This window comes from Equus caballus, chromosome X (assembly GCF_041296265.1).
Source record: "Equus caballus isolate H_3958 breed thoroughbred chromosome X, TB-T2T, whole genome shotgun sequence".
In the NCBI taxonomy this organism is placed as follows: Eukaryota; Metazoa; Chordata; class Mammalia; order Perissodactyla; family Equidae; genus Equus; species Equus caballus.
Window position 1 is genome coordinate 28,367,113 of NC_091715.1, and position 23,384 is coordinate 28,390,496.

Below are 23,384 nucleotides of genomic sequence, written 5' to 3' on the forward strand. Positions count from 1 at the left end.
CTGAGTTTATTTACCTTTAGAGTTATCCTAGGAGGTATATACCATCTCCATTTTTGGTTGAAGAAATTGAGGCTCAAAATAGTTAAGTTCTTTATTGAAATTACAGAATCAAAGTTTTATTGTAGTTTTCTTTCACAGAACATTGGGTTATAATTCTGTGAGAACAGTGTGCCTCATTTAGGCCCCAGGATAGTCCAGCAGAAGCGTCCCACTCACGCCCGCAGGCAGGGCCATGGATTAGAGCAGAACCAGGGCTGATGTTCAGTCAGTAACAACCGCTTCAACTAAAATGATTGTTAACATTTGGAAATACTACTGTGCCACTTGGTCATTTCCTCTTGCCACAAACTTCCATGTGGATCTCCCACCTGCCTTGCACCAGTCTGCCTGATATATCCTTACGTGGGAATTTCTGGATTTCCCCACAATCCGGTAAGGCAGAAAGTGTAGCCGGCATAGCAGAATGTTCCTGTACCCTGTTCGGGGCTTTGCCTAGCAGCGAAGAAGTGAGGTGGGGAACTGACTGCCTCCTGCGTTCTCAATCCATTGGCCCAACCCACCTGGAAGCCAGGGAACAAAGGAGTCTAGGAAATGCAGTCTGTAGAGGTCAGCCTCCTGGGGCACAGAAGCAAGCAGGGGAGAGGTGAGAAGGGATCTGGTGGGGAAAACGCAGTAGAATCAGCACAGCAGTAGAATAGAAGATCATTACCGAAATTAAAATGAGCTCTAAAGCAATAAATAAATCTGCAATTCTGGCACAGCTGAGTTGATGGCCCTATGTTCATGTCTAATATAGGAAGCCTAAATTAAGAGAAGGAAAGCAGAGGATTTAGGTTTCAATTCTTTCAAGAGCAGTAGTTTTGTGCTGCAGTTGTTTCCTCTTCTGCTTCAGAAGTCTCTGTAATAACCCCTCTGGAGTCTATGTAGATGCAGGGCCCTGAAGTTGTCTATCTTTCCCCAACTGTCAGAAAATGTCAGCTCTTACCTCGCATTCACTAATAGTCCCATTGTTGAAGCAGGAACATCTGTTGAAGAAACGGATTTATGACAATAGTCCTTGGTGTTAGACTGTGGGGCTATTGGCTTTTCAGAACCCTGGGATGCCGAGGCCTGGGTATTTTTTCGGGAGACCTGTTTAGGAAGACCTTACTTTCTCTTGCTGAATATGTAATGTGAACATGCTCTTGTTCAGTTTTATTCAAGAGACAAGAATATCTAGTATTTATAAACATCTTTTAAATAGAAACATACAGATTCTTAAGTCTTCTAAGAGGATGATGTAAGCCTGATTATAAAAGTGCAGTAATATACAAGCCTGAGTATAAAAAAGCAGGAATTTGAATGTTTTAGACTCTGACAGGAATTTGCTTGCATGAGAGTACCACAAGGAGCTGTGTATGATGGAGGAACCCAGATTCCGGAGAAAAGCCCATGTGTGATACCCCTGAAGGAACCCTGTGTTATCACTGTACTTCCACTAAGTTCTATATAGTTGGCTCATTAATTTGGAAATGACATTATCTCCATCTATTAGTTTTCTAGGGCCGCTATAACAAAATTCCAAAGACAGGGCAGCTGAAATAAGAGAAATGTATTTTCTCACAGTTTTGTAGGGTAGAGCTATTCAAGGTGTAGGCGGGTTTATTTTCTTCTGAGACTTCTCTCCTTGACTTGCAGATGGCTGCCTTCTTGCTGTGAACTCACGTGGTCATCCCTCTGTCTATGTCGTTTGTGTCCTAATCTCCCTTTCTTATAAGGACACCAGTCATATTGGATTAGGGCCCATTTGAATGACCCCACTTTAACTTCATTTCCTTTTTAAAAACCCTATCTCCAAAAACAGTCACATTCTGAGTTATGGGGGTTAGGGCTTAAACATATGAATTTGGGGGGACACAATTCAGTCCTTAACACTCCATGACTTCTATTTTCACTGACCTGTAACCTCTTGATGTCCTCTACCTCAATATGTACTGCACTGTTACATAGCCTTAGTATGGCACGTTTTAGTTGGATGTCTATTCAATACCATTTGTCTCTTCCCTTTGTTCAGACTACCAAGATATTCTCTCAGATATCCACCTGTTTATGGGATCATTAGCACCAACAAGTAAGGTTGAATTGGCTTAGCTCAGTCAGCATATTCCATCCTTTTTGGCCACAGTCACTGGTGCATTGCTGGACATATGATCTGTGTGAGCCCAATCATTGTGAACTTTTAGGTTTCTTTCTTTTAGTGTGGCAGATATTTTTTCCTCCTGAATATGGACAAGAAAGCAGGCAACCTTTGGAGTTTTTGGCAGCCATCTTGGGACCATGGTGGGGAGCCTGGTCTAAGATGATGCTGCAGAAGGAGAGAGATGAAATGGATCAGGGTTCTTGTAGACTCCACTGATCTACTGAACCATCCTTAAAATTCACCCCACATCTGGACTTTCTAGCTACGTAAACAGATAAGTTTCCTTTATTGTTTGGGCCATACTCAGCTTGTCTTTTTGCAACAGAATGCATTCTGACACAAGGCAGGGATGCTTTGTGCTGTCTGATCTTTCAGAGACAACCTTCCACGAAATCAACAAATATTTATCGTTCATCTACTATGTATGTGCCAGTCACTCTACTAGGTTCAGGAGAGATGATATTATACAAATTAGATAACCCTTGCTTTCTTAGCTTACGATCTAGTGCAGGAGACAATCTTTCATTAAATGATCACACAAATAAATGTACAATTGCAACCTTTGATGAGCACAATATAAGAAATATACTCAGTGTTATAAAAGGAGGAACTCACTTGGTACTTGTTCCAGTTAAGTTTTCCCTAAGGAGAGGGCATTTACCCTGGAATTTGGAAGAAAGGTACTAGTTAACTAGGTGACGGAAAGGAACAACATGAACAAAGTCTCTGAATCAGGAAGGAAGATGGTAGAGCATTTAAGGAACTAAATAAATGACGGTGTGGGCAGCTCACATAGGTTAAGTGGGAGAGGGTATGGCATGGCATTCTTTTAAAACAATATGTGTTGAGGGATCTGAGGTCTGGGGTTTTTCTCATCCTATTTAAAAGCAAATTAGGTGCCACTAGTTCATGGTGCTCCTTATCTCAGGGGTGAGGCAACAGGAACTTCTCGTTATAAATTTTATCCTGAAAACACTGTGGACATTTCTTTCTCCATTTTACCTGGAAGATCCGGCATATTTGAGATATGTAAGGATTGGTGCAGAGTTTGCGTGTGTGCATGAATGTCTGTGTGTGTGTGTATTTACAGATATATGTGTGTTATGAATGTGTGCCTGTTTATGAATGTGTGTGCATGTGTGTATTTATAAATGTCTGTGTACGTATATGTGAATATTCGTGAATGTATATGTGTGTGTTGGGTATTTGTATATATTTATGAAAGTGTGTGTGTCTAGCAAAAGTACTAAGTAGAGGCTTGGCTCTGTTCATGCTATGGGGCCAGCCCTAAGCACACACATATAGTTATCTTCAGAATCCATTATGGTAAAGGGAGTTTTCTCTAAGATTGTCAAAAGGTCATCTTAGGACAAATGGGACATTTACCAAATTCTTCAAAGTTTATTGCAAACATCAGCATCAGTCCTTTCTGGCTCCTGCTCTCTGGACTCCTAAAAAACATTTTAGGCCCGTCTGTCTTTCTGCCAAGAGTCAAGTTCCAAGAGAAGAGAGAAGTTATAGTTTGAACAAAAAAACAAACTCTGAACTGACCCTATGAGTACCAGACACTTAATTTCTTAATTTCTTCTCTCAAAGAAATCAATTTTTAGACTAAGTCTTCCTTATAGAAAATATCTGCAATGTTTGCCTCCAGGTTCATTATGCAGCAGGATGTCAGTAACACAGTCTGATGGATGTAGCAGAAGATTCAGCAAAAAGGACTATTTGAGAAAACAATATTAGACAACGTCTTTACAGAGAGTTACAAACCCAAAATTTAATAACATAGTAGACATGTTTTGATAAAATATTTTCAGCTATTGTATGCTATGAAGTAGAAGGAAATATAAGAAGCCATACTTTCTCTTAAGCGTGTTATATATTTGTGAGTCATATGAGACAACTGTTATCTTTAGTTATATAGGTAAATACGAAAATAGTTAAGGTACATCAAATATTGAAATAACAGTTCGAGTAGAATAGAATCCTGGCTGGCAGGGCAGGGTTAATTGATAAATGAATCCCAGAAATCAGTCATTATGTCAATTCAGAGAAGAAATGTCCTTTTCCAGTTGTAAAAAGCAGTGTCTTAACATAGAGAATAGATAGAACTTAAATTTAATAAATGGAAGGGGTTTATTAATCAGGATTATACTTGGCGGCTAGCTAAAGAAAACCCTCCAAACAGTGGCTCACGCACACACAAAGTCTAGGAACAGGCAATCCATGTTACTGGGAGGCTCAATATTCTTTTCAAGCACCCAAGCTCCTTTGGTCTTCCTGTGTATGGCTTTTGCCCTTATGCGCACAAGATGGCTGTTGCACTTCCAGCCATCACGTCTCCCCATTTTCCACGTAGGAGGACAGGAAAAGTATAAAATAAAAAGGGAAAGGTTCTTCTCATGATGATTTGCATTTTTATTTTTTGATGATAACCTTCCCCAAGGACTTTTGTGTGGGACTTGTCACACGGCCACCTCTAACTGCAAGTGTGGCTAAGAAGTCAAGGATTTCCCTTTCTAGCTTCAACAGTAGAGGAAAGTGAGAGAGTTGGTATAGTTGTTGAGTGAGCCAACATATAGGATCTGCTTCAAGGGTAAGTCATCCCAGCACATAATCTGCAAGTCTGAACTACAGAGGAAGGAAAGCACAAGGTATACTGTAGGGGGCAGTAACTAAACCTTGTTGGTTGAAATGTAGGAAATACTAAAAGAATAGTTAGGGAAAATACTACAAAGATGGTTGGGGCCTGTACTAGGTTGAATAGTGTACCCTCAAAATTCATGACTGCCTAGAACCCCAGAATGTGACCTCAGAGCATGGCCCTACAGACACCTTGATTTTGGACTTTGGGCATTCAGATCCATGGGAGAATACATTTCTGTTGTTTTAAGCCCCCCGGTTTACGGTACTTTGTTATGGCAGCCCCAGGAAACTAATACCGGGCCCTATTGTGAAGTTCATGGATGATCAGATTTAGAATGGAGTCATTATGTTATTGACCAATATCTCAAAAGTGTTCTTGAGTGTCCTTCAAGATGTTGGACGATGTTCTGCAAAAAATGATTCTCATGAATTAATTTGAGAATTACTTCATATCTTAGCTCTAACTTGGAAATTCACATGGAGTTTTCGGGATACCAAAGTTTCTGGAAGGTAGAGAAACTGGCTTTATTTACTCTGTTCAACTCTATTTCTCACGTACATTTGGTCACAGATTCCTTTTTTCATCAAAGACCATGTAACATGTCCAGAGACATATACGTTCTGAGGATCTTGGGTGAGACATGCTAATGTAGGGAATGACGAGTACCTGAACCAGTGTCATGTTTAGGAAATAGAATCCAGCAGATATGTGTAAGATAGAGTGGAAAGGAGAGGAGCTGGAGGCAGGAAGAGCAAAATACAAACGGGGGGATGGTGATGAGAAAAAGATCAATGGTAAAGAGATAACCAAGGGAGAATGCACAAGGCATGGAGACATTGCTAGACAACTCTCTTCTATTTACAAAACAGCAACTACAGTATTAAATAGACCTTTTTACATGTAAAATTTCTTTTGTCAAATTTTGGACTAGTGTTCACTACAGCACTGTAGGAGTTTCATTATTTTCTTATTTATTTATTTTGGTTTGTTTATTTTACCTGGATGTGTATAAATATATTTTCCTATATCACTTGAATGTGGTATTTCTCATTGTACATGCTCAAGAATTTAGCCAGTGGTTTGATCCCCAAAAAGCAGATGAAGGGCATGAAGAAGAAAAGGATCTACAATGAAAACATAGTCTTAAATTCCTCTAATCTAATTTCTGACCGATGGCTAAGGAGGTATCAACCTCTGAGGAGTCGCTCCCCTCTCCTCCATTCCACCCCACCTGCCCAAGCTGAGCTAGGACTGTCTGGACTTCTTACCTCCAGGAGAGGCCAGTGAGAATTTTTCCTCATCTCAGTTTCTGGAAGTGCTTATTACATTCCATGGATCTGCAACTGCAGAATTTAGATCAAGTTTCCACCAAGAGACCGGAGAGGAGGAAAATGCCACATATGGTTGGAAATTTGGAAATTTCCAAATTTGGAAAACCGGAGTTTTCCACTGATAGGTGGCATTCATTAAAGCTAGATTTAGTATCAGTAAATTAGTTTGAAAGGTTTATCTAAAAACATGTCATAAACTCCTTCCTACTATATCCCTTACTTAGACTGTGTCTAAAATCAGTAACAATATTCTAGGCTTTGATGACAGGCAATTCTCTGGAACCTTTGCCGCCACTCCCCCGAACAATTCTACGCCACGGTGCTCACTCCAGGTTGAGTGCCGTAGATTTGTTCTATTCCTACTTGAGGGCGAAACTGAACAAGAAATGGCAGCTGCATTTTAAATTGAGGTAACATTTAGAATGATTTAAGAAACTTGATTAATGAGAACACAGACTTTTAAGATTCAGTCATTAGGAGGCTTGTTTTTACCTGTTTCATGTTTGAAACAAGTTCTAAATAATGTTCCATCAACCTGTTATAAAGCATTTATAAATGGCATTGCATAGAATTATTTACACGTCTCTTGAACATGATAAAACACTTCTTATAATAAATTATTATGTAAACGGCAGTGCTATTAATCATTCATTAAATGTTAATAACATTTCTCAATGTTTATTTCCTTTAAGATGGCAAGAAAAATAGGTATTTCATATTGAAAAATATCAACTGAAACAAAGATTTTATTTTTTTCCAGATTTGACTCTAGACTGAAACAGATTTTTACCTTTTAAAAAATCTAGGGACTGGCCCCGTGGCCGAGTGGTTAAGTTTGCGCGCTCCACTTCAGCTGCCAAGGGTTTCACTGGTTCGGATCCCGGGCGCGGACATGGCACCACTCATCAGGCCATGCTGAGGCAGCGTCCCATATAGCACAACCAGAGGCGCTCACAGCTAGAATCTACAACTGTACTGGGGGCGTTTTGGGGAGAGAAGAAGAAGAAAAACAAAAAGGAAGATCAGAAATAGATGTTAGCTCAGGTGCCAATCTTTAAAAAAGAGAAAAAATTCTAGTTACTGATGGTAACTAGACTTATTGTGGTGATCACTTTGTAGTGTATACAAATATCAAATTATTACACTATACATCTGAAACTAATATAACATATATATCAATTTTACCTCAGTAAAAATATTCTAATTATTGACATTAATGAAGATGAAAAGAACATGTTTGCGTTTTTATAAGACACCCAGTCTCTACAGTAAAGAAGAGCTCTGTGAGAATATAAGGAAAAAACTTAAAATTGGATCGTGCATCATAATTTTAAACATTCTTAGTATTTCCTAAGGAAAGTATCTCTAAATATTTCCTCACATTCGTATTTAATATATTTGTGCAATCTTCTGGTGATGATCAGTTAAGTTGGAAATATTCCAATTAATAGGTCCTGATAGCATCAAAATAATTTGGTATTTCCACACAGAATCACTAGCTGGCATTCTTTACATCGTATGGAGTGCTGCAAAATCAAAACTGAGCCACACTAGTAAATGGAGATGGGGTGATTTTGCATAATGACCATTCTGTTAATCAGCTAATCCCAATATACCAGAAGAGGTGGTAAACAAAATTAGCACTTAGACTTTTGAGGGGATGGGGAATATCGTGTTGGGAATCCATATCTGATATGGTAGGTGTGGATCTAGGGTACGCAATATTGGAGTCTGACAGTGTATTCCGAAAAGGTTGTCCTGCAGAACCTTCCTTCAGAGACTGGGCCTTACTTATGTCAATGCTTGGGATGTGTTAAGTCCTTAGACTAGAAAGAAGAACTTAGAAAGAAAGTCATATTTGGGTCAAAAAGAGCAAAAGAACCTCATTTTGGACTTTGCTTTGTTGAGTTTAGACCTTTAGCAATCTAGAATTATGCATGGGCTCTTTTTCTTGACAGATATTCAAGTTTTGCTTCATGGAAATGTGTCGTGAGTTTCATAGAGAGGCTTTTCAGTAAAGTCAAGTCAAGTCCTCAAATCGAAAACAGGCAAACTGCACCTTGTAAGTCAGGGTATCTAGGTTTGTGTTTCCCTCTGTGTTTATTTCCATTTGGTTACCCTCTAACTCTGGTCTTTTCAAAGCTCTGTTCTGTGGAAAAATCTAGGCGTTCGAAAGACCCTCCTCCAGAAGGTAGGCCCTAGGATCCCTGATTCTGCTTTATCTGGAGAAGCTCCGTGTTGATTGAAATTTTTTAAAAATGACAAATTGAAACCACTACTTTAACCTTTAATAAAGTCAGCAGAGCTGTAATATATTCAGAGATGAGTTTTGTGGCTATTAGGGAGTTTCCCTACTCGTCTCTCTTCCAATCTCCGTTTCCACCCCTGGCCAATATGGTGGTCTCTATAGTAACTAGCAAGAAACACAAACAGAAAATAAATTTCAAAAAGTATTTTGGAATTTTGATGTAGAATGGTGATTTCCCTCTGGGAAATTCTCATTTCATTATTATTGGATGCTTTATTTTAATAAGAAGGTCATGGTTTTCTTCCCTAACCTAAGTTGTTTTTCTAAGAGTTGCAGACATCGTTGACAAAATAAGTTGGAAGTATGGAGAGGTGAAGTGAGATTTACAATACATTAATTCTGGATTAATATAACTGTAGATTTAGTTCCTTAAAGTAGAAATCTGTGATTGGAAAAGCTGTCATTTGAAATACCTTCAGATGAGCACAGACCCAATTGATTGGTAAAATATGCCCAGGACTTCAAAGTATCTTTATTTTTTTATTTACTTTTTATTATTTTTTTTTTGAAGAAGATTAGCCCTGAGCTAACTACTGCCAATCTTTCTCTTTTTGCTGAGGAAGACTGGCCCTGGGCTAACATCCATGCCCATCTTCCTCTACTTTATATGTGGGACACCTACCACAGCATAGTGTGCCAGGTGGCGCCATGTCCGCACCTGGGATCTGAACCAGCGAACCCTGGGCCGCTGAGAAGCGGAACGTGCAAACTTAACCACTGTGCCACCGGGCCGGCCCCCCAACTTTTCTTTTTTGTGGACTTAAAATATCAAATTAGAGGCCGGCCCCGTGGCCAAGTGGTTAAGTTCACACACTCTACTTCGGCGGCCCAGGGTTTCACGGGTTCAAATCCTGGGCGTGGACATGGCACTGCTCATCAAGCCATGCTGAGGCGGCATCCCACATGCCACAACTAGAAGGACCCACAACTAAAAATATACAACTATGTACCGGGGGTCTTTGAGGAGAAAAAGGAAAAAAAAATAAAATCTTAAAAGAAAAAAGAATGGTGAGTTAAATCAGTCTTCAATCAAATAAGAGCTTTGTGCATAAGAAAAATGAGAACATCATAAAGTAACAAATCATTCAAAAGGGGCAGATCACCAAAATGGAATTAACAGAGTATAAGTTTCCTAAATATTAGAATTGTTGTCTAGTTTCTACTACCACCTGAGACAGCTTTTCTTCATTATGCCTCCTGGAGCGACTGTGAAAAATGAAGGAATTGGACATTGTTATCTCTAAAGTTTCACCTTGTGACATATTACTGTATTCTATCAATTCTAAGATGCACACTTCCCACATTTTAACTTCTCTGAAATCAGAATGTGTCTGTATCTTACAGCCACCATTGTCCAGCTAGCACTGATGTCGTACTTCTCATTGTCTACCCATATGCACTCTGGTTCATAGCTTTTAATATCATTTCAGTCAAGTTCTGTTACGAAACATGTTGAGTGTCATTGCTTTACAGTGTTATCAGTAATTACAATATCATTTGGTTTGAAATATAGAATCACTTGGCCATGCAAATACAGCAGTAGGGCACAAATTTGATGCTATTAAAGCAAATATTTATCTTTGGGGGACTAAACACAATTTCATGATTTTGTGCAAAGAACTACAAAAATGTTTCGTGAGATCTTAGAGAGATTCTCATCATAAATAGACATTGCTGTTTTAGGTTTTGTTACATTCTTTTGAAATTGCCTAATATTCTCCACGTAATGTCACTCTAGGCTGGAGAAATTTCCAAGTCGCTTGGAAAGAGAAGAGAAAACTTCAAAGCAAAAGAGGCTAGTGTGACCAGATGATGTGTCATGCCAGACTTTCATTAAAGCAGTATATCATAATTTAATTTGTGACATATTTCTTCCTTGATTGTTTTAATGAGTCTTACAATTGGTAATCTCTTAGTTTTGAAGAAACATTGTATGTGCTTCTAAGCAGCCAAAATTGATTTCCCAAATTTCAGGTATTATCGCACACATTTTACTCACATATATGATTCCGGATCTCTTATACAGCTGACTCTTAAGTTATATAGAGTCCTAAAAAATTGGTTTAAATGCACAACAGATTGGAGAAACAATTCATGCTTTTTTTAGTGGGGAAGAGAAGTTTTACTTTCTACTTTACAATGTCTACATAAAACTAGCTATAGAGTCAATATCACGTCGGATTTCGTACTTGTGATATCACAATGAATTTACAAGCAAACTCTAAACAAAGAGACTGAAATACTATGAATCATTTTGTGAGCTGCACTGACATGTTGGAATCATTAGAAATAAAGATTTTCTGCTGTTAATTCAGTTGTGGTTATCACACACAAAAGTCATGATCAGAGGCTAAATGTAATCTGTGCATCAATAATCTTGATAATTTTTATAACTTTCAATGAGTTTTCAGATTGCAAATGAGAAATCCCAGATTACTCGCCATTTATGAAGTGTCGTCAAATACTATAATGCCAGAGTAAAGTAGGGAGAGTTCTCACCTACATATTAAAAATAAGGCTTAGGTGTTAAACTGGGAAAAACTGCTTTCCAATGCATATATTTTTTAAATAGCCAACTGCAACATTTTCGCAAGAGTTGCTTTTCTGTGCTTTGTGCGTCGGTTATTTTTCTTCATGTATGCAGCAGTGTTTGCAATTATTGGCTATCTTTTACTCCTGATTTCCCTTGTAGAAGATTGATTAGCACAATCAGTCACTGGAAAGCAATTTTCATCACCAAAGGCAGCTTCTTTTCTCTCTTGATTAGCAGCCCTGCTGCAAGTTATTCAGCAGAAAAAGATAATCTGCAAGAACACCACCAGACAAACATTCTGATAAGAAAAAGAGGGTTGAACCTGAATACTGCTGACAGTGTCCCAGGTAGACACAAGATCAGTGAAGCCTTGCTGCCTCACGCTGCTGTGACATTCCTCTTTTATTTGGAGAATTGGGCCTTTAGTACTGGCTTTTGTCTTTTCTCATTTCTGTATGAATCCTTGGGCCTTTAGAATACACATTTGCCTGTGTTCTCTGTGAAGAGAGGGACAATGCCTATCACATGTCAGTATCACAAACTAATGATCCCTAATTTCTATATATATGTTCTGTCACCCACACTAAAAGCAGTGTCTATCTGAAGAAATAAGTCAAACGAAATTCAATTGAACCAGATAATTGTCTGCTTGTTCCTTTAAATTATGTACTATTGTGTAATACATATTAGTTCTCCAGTTTCAACTTAGAGTAAGTTTAGGGAGGAAATATTTACGTCAGCAAAGAAAAAAGATGAAAGGGGAAGTTCAATAATTCTTTCTTCCTAAAGCTTGCTTTACTTTCTCTCCTCAGAAAGAAGAATGCCTGGAGAAGAAGCATGACAGAGTGGAAAAGTTAATACATTTTGAGACCATGCATATTTGGTTAAAATTCCCAGCAGGCCCGCTTGAGAGCTGTGTGGCTTTGAACAAGCCAATTAACATTCCTGAACCTCAGTTCTCTCATCTGTAAAATGAGCACAAAAGTAACTACTTTGTCAGGATTACAGATATTGTATACAAAAAGCCCAACTCAGAGTAGGTTCTCAGTAAATGATAACTGATTTGTTACTTACATGTATATCTATTTATTTATCTTCCTACCTATTTATTTATTTAGATATCTAGAGAGACGGATATAATAACAGAAGACCAAATTGGAGCTGTACTTTCCCGCCTTCACTTGGAGGTGAAAGGTAGAGAATCCTCATTTAAATGTTAAACTCCAGTATGGTTTTAACCCATGTAATACTGAAGCACCAAGTGGCCTGAACAGTGCTGCATTAGATGAAAACACAATTGACTATCTAAAACCAACTGGAGAGCCGTTTAATTTTTAAACTTCAGTCTCTAAAGACATGATTATGTATGTTTATACTTTTTAACGATCAACACAAATTTAAAGCCTCTTTCTCCTTTTCTCTCTGTCACAATATCACAGGCATAGCAGCAGAATCAAAGACTTCCCCTCCTTGTACTGAAAGGCTCCCACACTGCAGAACCTAGTCTCCTCCAGCCCGTATCCTCTCTTCCTCCCAGATGTGGTCCAGTCCGTTCTCTGTCCTCACCACTTACTCTCCGCTGTTTCCAGTATAGATCAAATCTATCCATCCTCTATCATCCTTTATCTTGCTGTTTCTCCAATTCTGCCCAACCAAAGGCCCAGGAATGAGCAGGTAGAGGTGGACAGGGCAGCAGCTATGAATACTCTTTAGTTAACTACTCCCCCATCACTCTCCCCTCCGGCTACGTGTTGAATATGAATCAAATTCAGAGGGGCCAGTTCCTTTGTTTCCTGTCATTCAGGGTATTGGGAAGAAGATTCCTTGGGTTTTCTTAACTTCTTTTATTATAATTTCCATCAATGTGTTAGCAGAGAGTAAAAAGAAAATTTTATATGTTATAGAAAACCAAGAACTGGTTTGTGATTATAGCACTCACGTGGTGGCAGCCTCTGAAAACGGCATAAAGCGTTTTTGAAGTTGGGACCTGTTTTATTGATTTACAAGGAAAGTTCCACTAAATGAATGTCTGAATGGACTAAGGGTATGGTTAAGAATGGATAATAATCAAGGCCAAAATTTTTTATTTTATAGAAAGCAAAGCTGAAGATTTTTTTTTCTGAAAATTAGGTAATGAATGTTAGGAAAAACTGTACAGGGTCAGACTAATTGTATTTTGTCTTCACCTCCTTTATGCTTGGGGGCATTTCTAGCTAACATTTCCAACCTCCAGAAAAGAAAGGCACAATGTACCAGTCAATTTCCTAAAATACAAAATAAAGCCTACCTCATGCGTCATGTGAATAAGCTATTAAGAGCTGAGCCTGGTTGCAGCATAACTTCCTCCAAATTACCGTGATAATTCAAATGTAAAAGGCTTCACAACAGTTTTGCAAGGAAGGAAATAGACTGGGGGAACAGACCAACCTACACCAAATTTAAACTTACACACTCCCAGCTGCTAGGAAAACACGAAACTGTATCAAAAGGGAAGCAAGGACTGTAGAAAATTTTCTGACTATTAGCACGAGGTTAATGTAGTGTATTTTTGCTGTAAAGAGTAAAATTAATTTTAGCAAATAGTGGCCCTCTATCATTGTTTCTTTATTAATAATGTGTGCAACCAATCCAGTTATTTCTTAAAATGTGTAAATTTAATTAAAAATCACCTATTAAAACTATGATATAGTTACTCACATTCACCAAATGGTTGGCACCAACAGCGTTTTACATGCTGACAGTCCTGCGTATATTGTCTCTCAGCCATCGCAGCAACCCTCGTAGGGAAGATTTATAAAATTAACAGAATGACTAGGACACATATTAATTACAAGCATTTCAAGTTCCGTAGTTTCAGATTTAGGGAGCCCTGTTCTTCACTGCAGCAGTCGCACATTCAGCTGTATGGAGATGTGTGAATGCAAAGGCAATAGAAATTATACCTGCAATTTTTGGCATCGCCCCATGAAATCACATCGGAATGACCTTACATGGCCTCGATACATGGGAATATAGAATCAGGTGTTCCATGTGATGATCAAATGGGGAAAGGCATTTCAAGTAACTGAGACCTTTACCTACGTGAGAAAGTTCATGTATGTGGTGTCTACTAGGAATTTTACTCTAGAATTCAATGCTCCTAATAGGCGCTTCTTCTCTCACTAGACAAATTGGATTTATTTCCTGCCACCTAACTCTTTCCAAGAAAGCTCTGTTATCTTTTATCTACTATGTGTAATATGTTCCCAAGTTCACAACCTCTTCTAGATTTTTGCAAATAAATGCTGTCTCTTATTGTTCTGGGATCTGTTCTTCATGAACTACAGGGTGATCGCCTTAAAATGTCAACTGGATCATGCCATCTCCTCCCCGAAACTTTTCAAAGATTTCTCATTATACCTAAAATAATATCTCGACTCGTTTGGGAGCCGACTTCTGCCTTCCTCAGCAAACTCTTTGCACACCACTGCCCTGCTAATGCCTCCCTGTGCTACTCACTCCTGACCTCCTTTCATTCGCTCAAACACCCAAAGTCCTTACGTCAGGGCTTTGGTACATCTCCCTCCTTGCCCTTTCCGTGCCTGGCTTCTTCTCATCCCTGAGGACATGCTGTACACAGTTGCTTCTCAGAGACACCTTCCTTGAGTTTTCAATTGAAATGAGGTTCCTTGTACATTTAAAAAAGACAAACTTACACTTTATATCGCACTCGTTACGGCTCTTAACTGTGCGTACTTATGTGATCATTTGTTTGTCTCCTCCAGACAAGTAAATATGTAAATACGTGGGCTTTATCTATTTCACTCAACACAGTATTCTTAGAGCCTAGCACTGTGCCAACATTTCTCGAAATGGATGAATTTATGCTGTCTCAACTCTCCTTTAAATGGACTGGACAAATTCAGTCAATGTATCTGTAAAAAATAAGTATAAATTTCTCCCCTTCCTAAGATCTCCTGTCCATATGGCTTTTGTTTTGCTATTTTTTTGTTCAGGTGGTTATAAGTGGTGGTTATAGAAACAGATATTAGTAAGCACTGAATTGTTTTCTATAATAGAGTAAGAAAATAGTGTCATTGAGGGAATATGGTTCAACTGAGGAGTAGAGAGATTCAGGAAATGTCAAGAGGACAGAGTGTGACTTGGGGTGGTGGAATTGGGGAGAAATCTCCTGTACCTAGATGACCAACGGATTTGAAGGATAAGCATATATAACATGCAATTTAAATTTACTTTGATATATCATGCTCATATATTATTCAATAGAATTCTTCTTTTTTTTTTTGAGGAAGATTAGCCCTGAGCTAACATCTGCCACCAATCTTCCTCTTTTTTGCTGAGGAAGACTGGCCCTGAGCTAACATCTGTGCCCATCTTCCTCTACTTTATATGTGGGACGCCTATCACAGCATGGCTTGACAAGCGGTGCCCTGTCTGCACCCAGGATCTGAACCGGTGAACCTCAGGCCTCCGAACTGGAACATGCGCACTTAACCGCTGCGCCACCAGGCTGGCCCCTAGAATTCTTCTTAAAATAATAACCTGTCTGCTTTTGGCTTGGGGCCTCAAGGAGTAGGCTATGTATCTCATATTAGGTTTTCTCTTAGAGTTGAGTGAAAGGAACAATCCTGAGACACAGAGTAAAGGATGAGAATTAACTGGAGGCAGATAATCAGAGCTGGAGTTCTTCCTCCTGCTCTGACACCTCTACCAGGAATTTGCAAAAACCTTTGATGGGACATTGGGCTATCTACAAGGGGTGAGGCCAATATTATCTAGATTTCCTTTCAAGGCCCTAGAGTATGTCCCCAACAAAGAGTTTAGGGTCGTGAAGCTTAAGGGCATCATAAAATTGACCCAGGGTTACAATAAGCTCCAGACACTGATGTTAGTAATATTGTCTAGGAATTATTTGATGATTCAGCTAACACTGTGGCATCTCTGCCATAAAATATTCCACAATTCCATTAAAATCACATGAAAACATGTATAAAAAGTCATTGAGGCTCTTTATTGCTTTACAGTTTTCCAGGCTCCAGGAAGGCAGGGTTCTGTATCTGTTATAACATTTTGCAACTGTAACTTAAAAAACACTGTATACAATAAGATAGACATAAAATGCTTTTAAGCTATACAGACACGTATATACATACTATATATATATATGGACATACACATATATATACTTACATGCATATATATATCAAAATATATCTAGTCGAAATGTTATACATTGTTTCCCAAAATAACTTCAAAATGTATAGACAATGAAAACTATCATTAAATGTATCTACAATAGTCCCTCCTTATCCACGGGGGATATGTTCCAAGACCCCCAGTGGACGCATGAAAGTGACTATCTAAGTGACTAATAGCAGGTAGTGTACACAGTGTGGATCCACTATACAAAGGGATGATTCACCCACCTCCCAGGTGGAGTGGAGCGGAATGCTACTCAGAATGACATGCAATTTAAAACTTATGACTTGTTTCGTTCTGGAATTTTCCATTTAATATTTTCGGTCCACAAATGACTGCAGGTAACTGAAACCACAGAAAGCAAAACTGTGGATAAGGGGGAACTACTGGAACCATTTAAAGTAAAATCAAAATCCTTAGCTCTCTAATATTTGTTCTAAATTAACAGCTCCAGGCTGTTATTTTTATATTCTTAATGTTGCAAATGTTATATACTTGTGTCACAGAACATTAGAAATACTGAGCACAGTTAAATACATTCGCAATCCCAGCTCCTTTAACGCTGAATTTTTAGCTTATTTCATTCCTGATTTTTTCCCCTTAAGCTTGGTGTTGGCTGTTGCTGCTATTTCTTTTTGTTTTTGGCAAGTTTGCGGGTTTTTTAAAAATGTGTTTTCAATGAGGAAATATATCATTTGTTGACAATATAGCTCTTGAAAAATAAAAAGAGTATAGATATTATAAGACGAAGCCAACTCCAGTCATGAGATACTACATACATCATGTGAAAGCAACAATCTGATCTCTAGGTTATGAAAACTAGAATTAAAAAGTCACTACACAGAAAATGTCCACCTTTCCTGCTTGACACAGCTTGGATGCAATTCCACGAAATGTTTAATAAGCTGAATTCTTCCCCATTGTGTAAACAAAATGACAAGACTAAATCTGTCCCTGGCAATTTCAGTCTAAATCCATAATTGCGCGAAACACCAGCCCCTGTGCCTTTCATCCGTTAGTGTGACCATATTTTCTTAGGTGGTGGGAGAGAAGGTAAAGCGACTACAGAGAACAAAAATGTGGGAAGAAAAAATAGTTTATGCTAGACACCATAAGGTAATGGGGAAAAGAAAGCCTCAATTAATGCATCTCCTAAGGGTGTAAAGACTATACTCCAGCTTTGGAAAGTTAATTTAGAAAGAGAGAGGAAAAGTATGAATAATTGCAATTTAACATGAAAAATGCACAGAGAATGGAGCACAGTGGAGGATTCAGAAAACATGTTATTTGGAAGAATCTGTTAGTTATCTGGATTAAGAAAGAGCAACTAAGTTCGTCAACATCCGACATCCTTCACACTGCTGGTAACAAACTAGTAATAGTGCTCCTGGCTCTGTACTTCCTAACTAGGACTTCCTAACAAATTCTGACCAGCTCAGTGAGGGAGCTCACCAAATAAACCGAAATTCTTTTCCAGTCTTGTCTAATCTTGTGCACTCTATTTTCCTTTTTTAGCATTTAGAAATAACAGGTTGAGTTGGCAGATATTGTTTATGAACCCCTGAAGTTGCTTTGACCAGTGAAATCTCCGTTTTATTGACTCCTTGATAACAGAAATAGGATTTACAGGGAGATGGGGATATTGGAAAGTTCTGTACTAGATGTTATCTGAGAGGCCAACGGAGAAGCCCCTTAGTTTCTAGTTGAGTTGTATTTTTCTCCATATAAAGTTGTTCCTTTATTTCTGTTTTCGTTACCGACCCAAAGTGGGTTCTCTTCCTGGCAAGGTAAAATCAGACTCTCCACCAGAGGTAGGTGTCACACAAAGCAGAGCTTATTTGCAGCAAATAGAAGGCCACGAGAAAGCATTTCCAAAGTCGTGGCTGTCTCCAGCGTGGGAAAGCACGGTCCTTTTATCTGGGATGGGGAATGAATATTCAAAAGGGAGAGGTGGGTATTCACTTGCGCAGGCTCAGCTGGCATCTCTCTGCTCATCTGCTCTGGTGCTGCTATGGCTGTGAGGCTGGGTCTGGTTCAGGGTAGTTGTTGATTACATCTCTTAAGATAACAAGAAAAAACCAATTTGGAGAAACAGTTAAATGCTTCCAAAACCTCCCTTGAGTTTCTGGGGGTAATTAGGCAGTGACATTTCCTCATGCCCACTCCAAACAAGACCATTAGCATCTTTGCTTGTTTTATTCTCTTCTGCTTTGGTTTACTTGGGATGCTCTTTTTTTTTTTTTTTTTTTTTTGAGGAAGATTAGCCCTGAGCTAACATCTACTGCCAGTTCTTCTCTTTTTGCTGAGGAAGACTGGCCCCCGGCTAACATCTGTGCCCATCTTCCTCTACTTTGTGTGTGGGACGCCTGCTACAGCATGGCTTGACAAGCAATGTGTAGGTCCGCACCCAGGAACCGAACTGGCGAACCCTCGGCCACCAAAGTGGAAAGTGAACTTAACCACTGCACCACCAGGCTGGCCCCAGGATGCTCTTCTTTATGAGGTGAGGATGTCCTCTTGACTCCTGCTATAGGATTACGTCATTTTATTGGTACATTCCCTGAAGTTCTAAGTGGTTGCTTTACCAGACATGCTGAAGAATGGACTCTAGAGAATGCAGGCTTTGGTGGTGGAGAAACGATGGGTTGTGTGGCAATTTGAGGAATGCTTACATTCGATGTACTCCCTGAACTTTCACTGGAATTTACCTGTGGTACAGAAGGTTCAGTAGCCTATATGTTGGTCGCACATGTTGTCGTTACAACTGGCACAGGACTGTTTCTGCCCCTAAAGCCGTCAGAACAGTTCAATGGACCAATCCTCAGAGCACTAGTAGATGAGGACACAGGCATGCAGTTATCGCTGTCCATCCTTAAGTAGATGGATGTCACTCTGTCACTCAGAGATGTCAGTCACACACCTTCTGTTGAAGGATTTTGCCTTTTCTGAAGCACATGATGAGGTAGTAGTTGAAGCTGATTCATTTTTACATGCACTGCAGCAATTTTCACATAAACTTCCAACATTTTGCTGCTTATTGCTTGCCTGTAAGCTGTATATGTGAAAGACTGAATGTCATAGGGGAGATTAACATTGAGGTTATCAGAGTTTTTTGTTTTTTTAAACATTAAGTCAAATTACCTATATTGTATGAAATTCTTCCTTCTTCTTTTTCATCCTCTTCCTTTTAATTCTTACTGCAGATCAGTTCTCTCCCTGCCCCTGGATGAAATCCTTGACATGCCCCCTATTTTTTCCAGTCCCTCTTAAAAAAAAATTAATCTCTTTAAAGCATTGACAAGTTCAATTTCATCTCATAATGACTTAACTCCAGTCTACGCTAGTGTTATTTTAAATGTCAAACTTATTCAGAGTTAAGCATTTCTCCTCCCTAAGCACAGACGTTCTTGAGCACTGGAAGCCCACAGTGGGGGGTGGGGGGCAGGGGAGGGATAGGACAGGCACTTGCTTTTTCTCTTGGTTGTTTGCTAATTACTATACAGCTGACCCCAGGGCATTGGTGAAAAGGGCATACATTTAAGTGGTTGCTTCATTTGGAATCTGTTGTTGAGGCATTCTGGTAATAATATTTTTCCAATGAGGCCTCTTTCCTTCCCAAGCGGTGCATTTACAGTGTTCTTAGCAATTTTCCTATTGGAGACCTCCCACTTCAACTCCTTGGTAAGAGGAATGCCGTCTGTCTGTCTGGCTGTATACAACTTCACCCTTGGCCTCTGGGCTTTCAGTTGTTTATAATTTGATTCCTTATGTATCTCCAATCAGTCCTCTGGGTCAGAGTAAATTTTGAGAAAACCCAGATTGAATTGCCTTTTCCAGGTCATGTTTGGTCCCCAGGAAACCTACACCTCTGCCCACCTTTGTTGGAAACTGGCTCCCAGGGCAGCCCTCTCCATTCTGCACCGGCCATAGATCTTGCCTTTAGAATTTGTAGGCAGAAGTCAGATGCTTGTCCTCTTGTTCCTCAAACTCTTAGAAACACATTTGAAGATTTTCTTATAAATCTCAAAGCTCCTCTCACTTGGGTTGAGGGGAGGTGAAACACAGCACAATTAAATCTCTCTTGAAATAAATCCTCTTGCCACTACACTGCCCTACACACTCACCAGAATGGCTAAAATGGAAAAGAAAGTACTGGTTCATATGCTACTGGTGGGAGTACAAATTGGTATAATAACTGGAAAATGCTTTGGCATTATATACTACAGCCGAACATATCTATTCTCTATGAGCTAGCAGTGCCACTCTTTAGGCAGATATTTAACAGACATGTACGCATATGTTGAACAAAAGTATGTTCATAGAAACCCTATTTATAAAAGCCGTAGATTGAAAATTTCCTAATTGCCCATCAATAATAGAATGGAAAAATGGTGGTATATTCACACAATGGAATGCTATACAGCAGTGAGGATGATCATTCTCTAACTGCACACATCAATACATCAAAAACACAACATCGAGCAGATGAAGCCAGGCACAAGAATATATACTGTACGACACGATTTATATAAAATCCTTAACATAGGCCAAGTTACTCTACATTATGTCAGAGGTCAAGAATAGTGGGGCGATTGGCTGGAAGAAGCGTGAGGGAGGAATCTGTGGTACCGGTAATGTTCTGTTTCCTGCTCTGGTGCTAGTGTCATGGGTAAATTTAGTTCATAAGATTTTATTGAGCTGCACACTCACAATGCATATACTTCTCTTTTGGATATAATACTTCAGTAAGAATTCTAAAACAAAACAAAAACCATGAAATTAACTATCTTGATTTTTTTAATCTCACCCTCTTTTCTGAGCTGGAGGTGAAAGATCTATTTATGCTGGAAGACCCAGCATTGAGCTACCCACTTTGCAAATCCTGCATAGTTGGGCCAGCCCCTTGGCTTAGATGTGTGGTTACCAGGCAACTATTGTTCTCTTCTCAGCCTTTGTGGCCTCTTTCTGAGCCTACAGGAAAAATCGCATTTATCATCCCATTACATAAATGATACGCTTGGTACAAAGCTAGAAGAAGCTTGGGGACGCAAATGAGGACTCTGCACATGCTCATTGGCAGGTACTGTAGGTCATAAAGTGCTAAAAGCCTTAGGAAGAATAAAACCTTACCAGATAGGACCTGAAGTGACCATTGTTTCTACATTAGCCTTGAGGGTCACAATTCCAGACTCATTCTGCCAAGATCTTTTGTTAACATCTCCATTAATTCACATGGGATATGGATTGACACACCGATGAAACTGAATTGAGAGGGCTTTGTGGAAAATATGTCAGAGGGGAAAAGAGATTTAACCTGCATTAGTCTTTGTCAATTCTTTTATCACGATGCAGCCAGGCACTCTGAAATTAGCAAAGATTTAAGATTCTTTGAGTCAGATTGTTCTTTCTCATATCCAGACATACCCTGGGCCTATTGAAAGAGGCTGCACCTATTGAAGCAGTGCCCAAGTGACAGGATATTTGGACAGACTGTCTGAAAGACAATTACTAGTCACAGGCATGAAGACTTTTTACGTTTCAAGATACCACTAACAAACTGTTTTCCATTTGACAATGTCACCAGCAACATACGGTGTTATCAAATTTCCCACATCCCCATCAACATCAGATAATATTATTTACTTAAATATATACATATTTGTTATATATGTATCTGTATGCATATACGTGCATGCACATAATGTTATATAACTTTCATAGGTGGAAATGGCCCTTCCAACATTTTAAATTTAAGGAACAAGAAACTATATTGACCACAATTTTATCTTCTACGTTTCAGGAAAAATCTATTCAGCGCAAAAAGACTATTTTATTGAGCTGCCGTTGTCCTGACAAAATACAAAACTGAGCTTCTGATCAGTCTCTAGCAAAGAAACTCTGTGAACGAACATAAAGACAATGGTCTCAGGTTCCTCAATTAGTTTGAATTTTACATTAATCTCAGAAGACCTTGGTACGTACTCTCTGAAATGGTATTCACACTTTTGTTCAGTGCATTGCTTAATGCCAGAATAAATGATTAGCAATTATTTTTCTCTCTTTCAATAGCTGGAATATAGAGCAATTCCTGTGTTTTTCTTGTATATAGTTTCTTATAATGCATGTTGTAATTTCAGAACATATTCTCCTATAACTATCTGAAATTATTATTATCATGATTTATGAGACCATTTCTGAATGGGAAAATTTCTTAAGATATACCAAGGAAAATAATGGGGCTCTTAGAATTTTCTATTTTAGTATATTATGAAGCAATAAGAGACTTGCTTTATAAAACTTACTTAGAACATTACAATGCTATTTCAGGATGCTTCATACTTTAAGAGAAGTTAGATTATTATATTAGAGCTAATGATTATTCTGTGTTAGTGCTAGTATTCTTACTCATATTTTCATACTCTATCATATACCAATTTTTAACAGCTTTATTTTGGTACACTTATATACCATACGATTTATCCATTTTAAGTGCACAATTAAACGTCTTTCAGTAAATTTTACGGTTGTGCAACCATAGCCACAATCTAAAAGGATCCTGCTTGCCCATTTGAATTCACCCCACAATCCTAACCCCAGTCCTTGGCAACGACTAATCTGTTTTCTGCCTTTATAGATTTGCCTTTTCTGGACATTCCATGTAAGTGAAATCATACAACATGTGGTCTTTTGTATACTGGCTTCTTTCACTTAGCTATTTTTTTTAATGGTTCACCTATATCGTAGCATGTAGCAGTAGTTCTTTCTTTTTTATTGCTGAATAATATTCCATTTTGTGTATATACTACATTTTGTTTATCCATTCATCAACTGATGGACATTTGGTTATTTTTAGGTTTTGACTATTATATATAATGCTGCTGTAAACATTTGTGTACAAGTCTGTGTGTGGACATATGCATTCATCTGTTTTGGGTAGATATTTAGGAGTGAAATTGCTAGATTGTATGCTAAATTGCTCCGTCCAGTATCACAACTCAGCTGTGAGGTTGGCCTTCCCTGATTGTTTGCCACCAACATAGCTATTGTTTCTGGCAAAGTGCCTGCATGTGGGTTTCCAGATCAGGTCAGCCTCCACTGGCAGTGCAGCTCCCGATTTTTATGGCTTGACCATCTTAGTAGAGCTACCATCCAGAATGAGCTTGGCGGGGGCAGGGGAAGAAAAGGAG

The 23,384-nt window shown here is 38.8% G+C and overlaps 1 long non-coding RNA gene and 1 pseudogene across 1 annotated transcript; one reads left to right on the forward strand and one right to left on the reverse strand.

Moving 5' to 3' along the window:
- Positions 1–238: 238 nt before the first annotated feature.
- LOC138921891 (uncharacterized) lies at positions 239–14,939 on the forward strand. Its single transcript, XR_011434862.1, has 3 exons — positions 239–432; positions 8,116–8,219; positions 11,811–14,939. It is a non-coding gene; the product is annotated as an uncharacterized lncRNA (long non-coding RNA).
- A 3,353-nt stretch (positions 14,940–18,292) lies between these two features.
- On the reverse strand, positions 18,293–19,325 carry LOC106781340 (poly(A) polymerase alpha pseudogene; annotated as a pseudogene).
- Between the last annotated feature and the right edge of the window lie 4,059 nt (positions 19,326–23,384).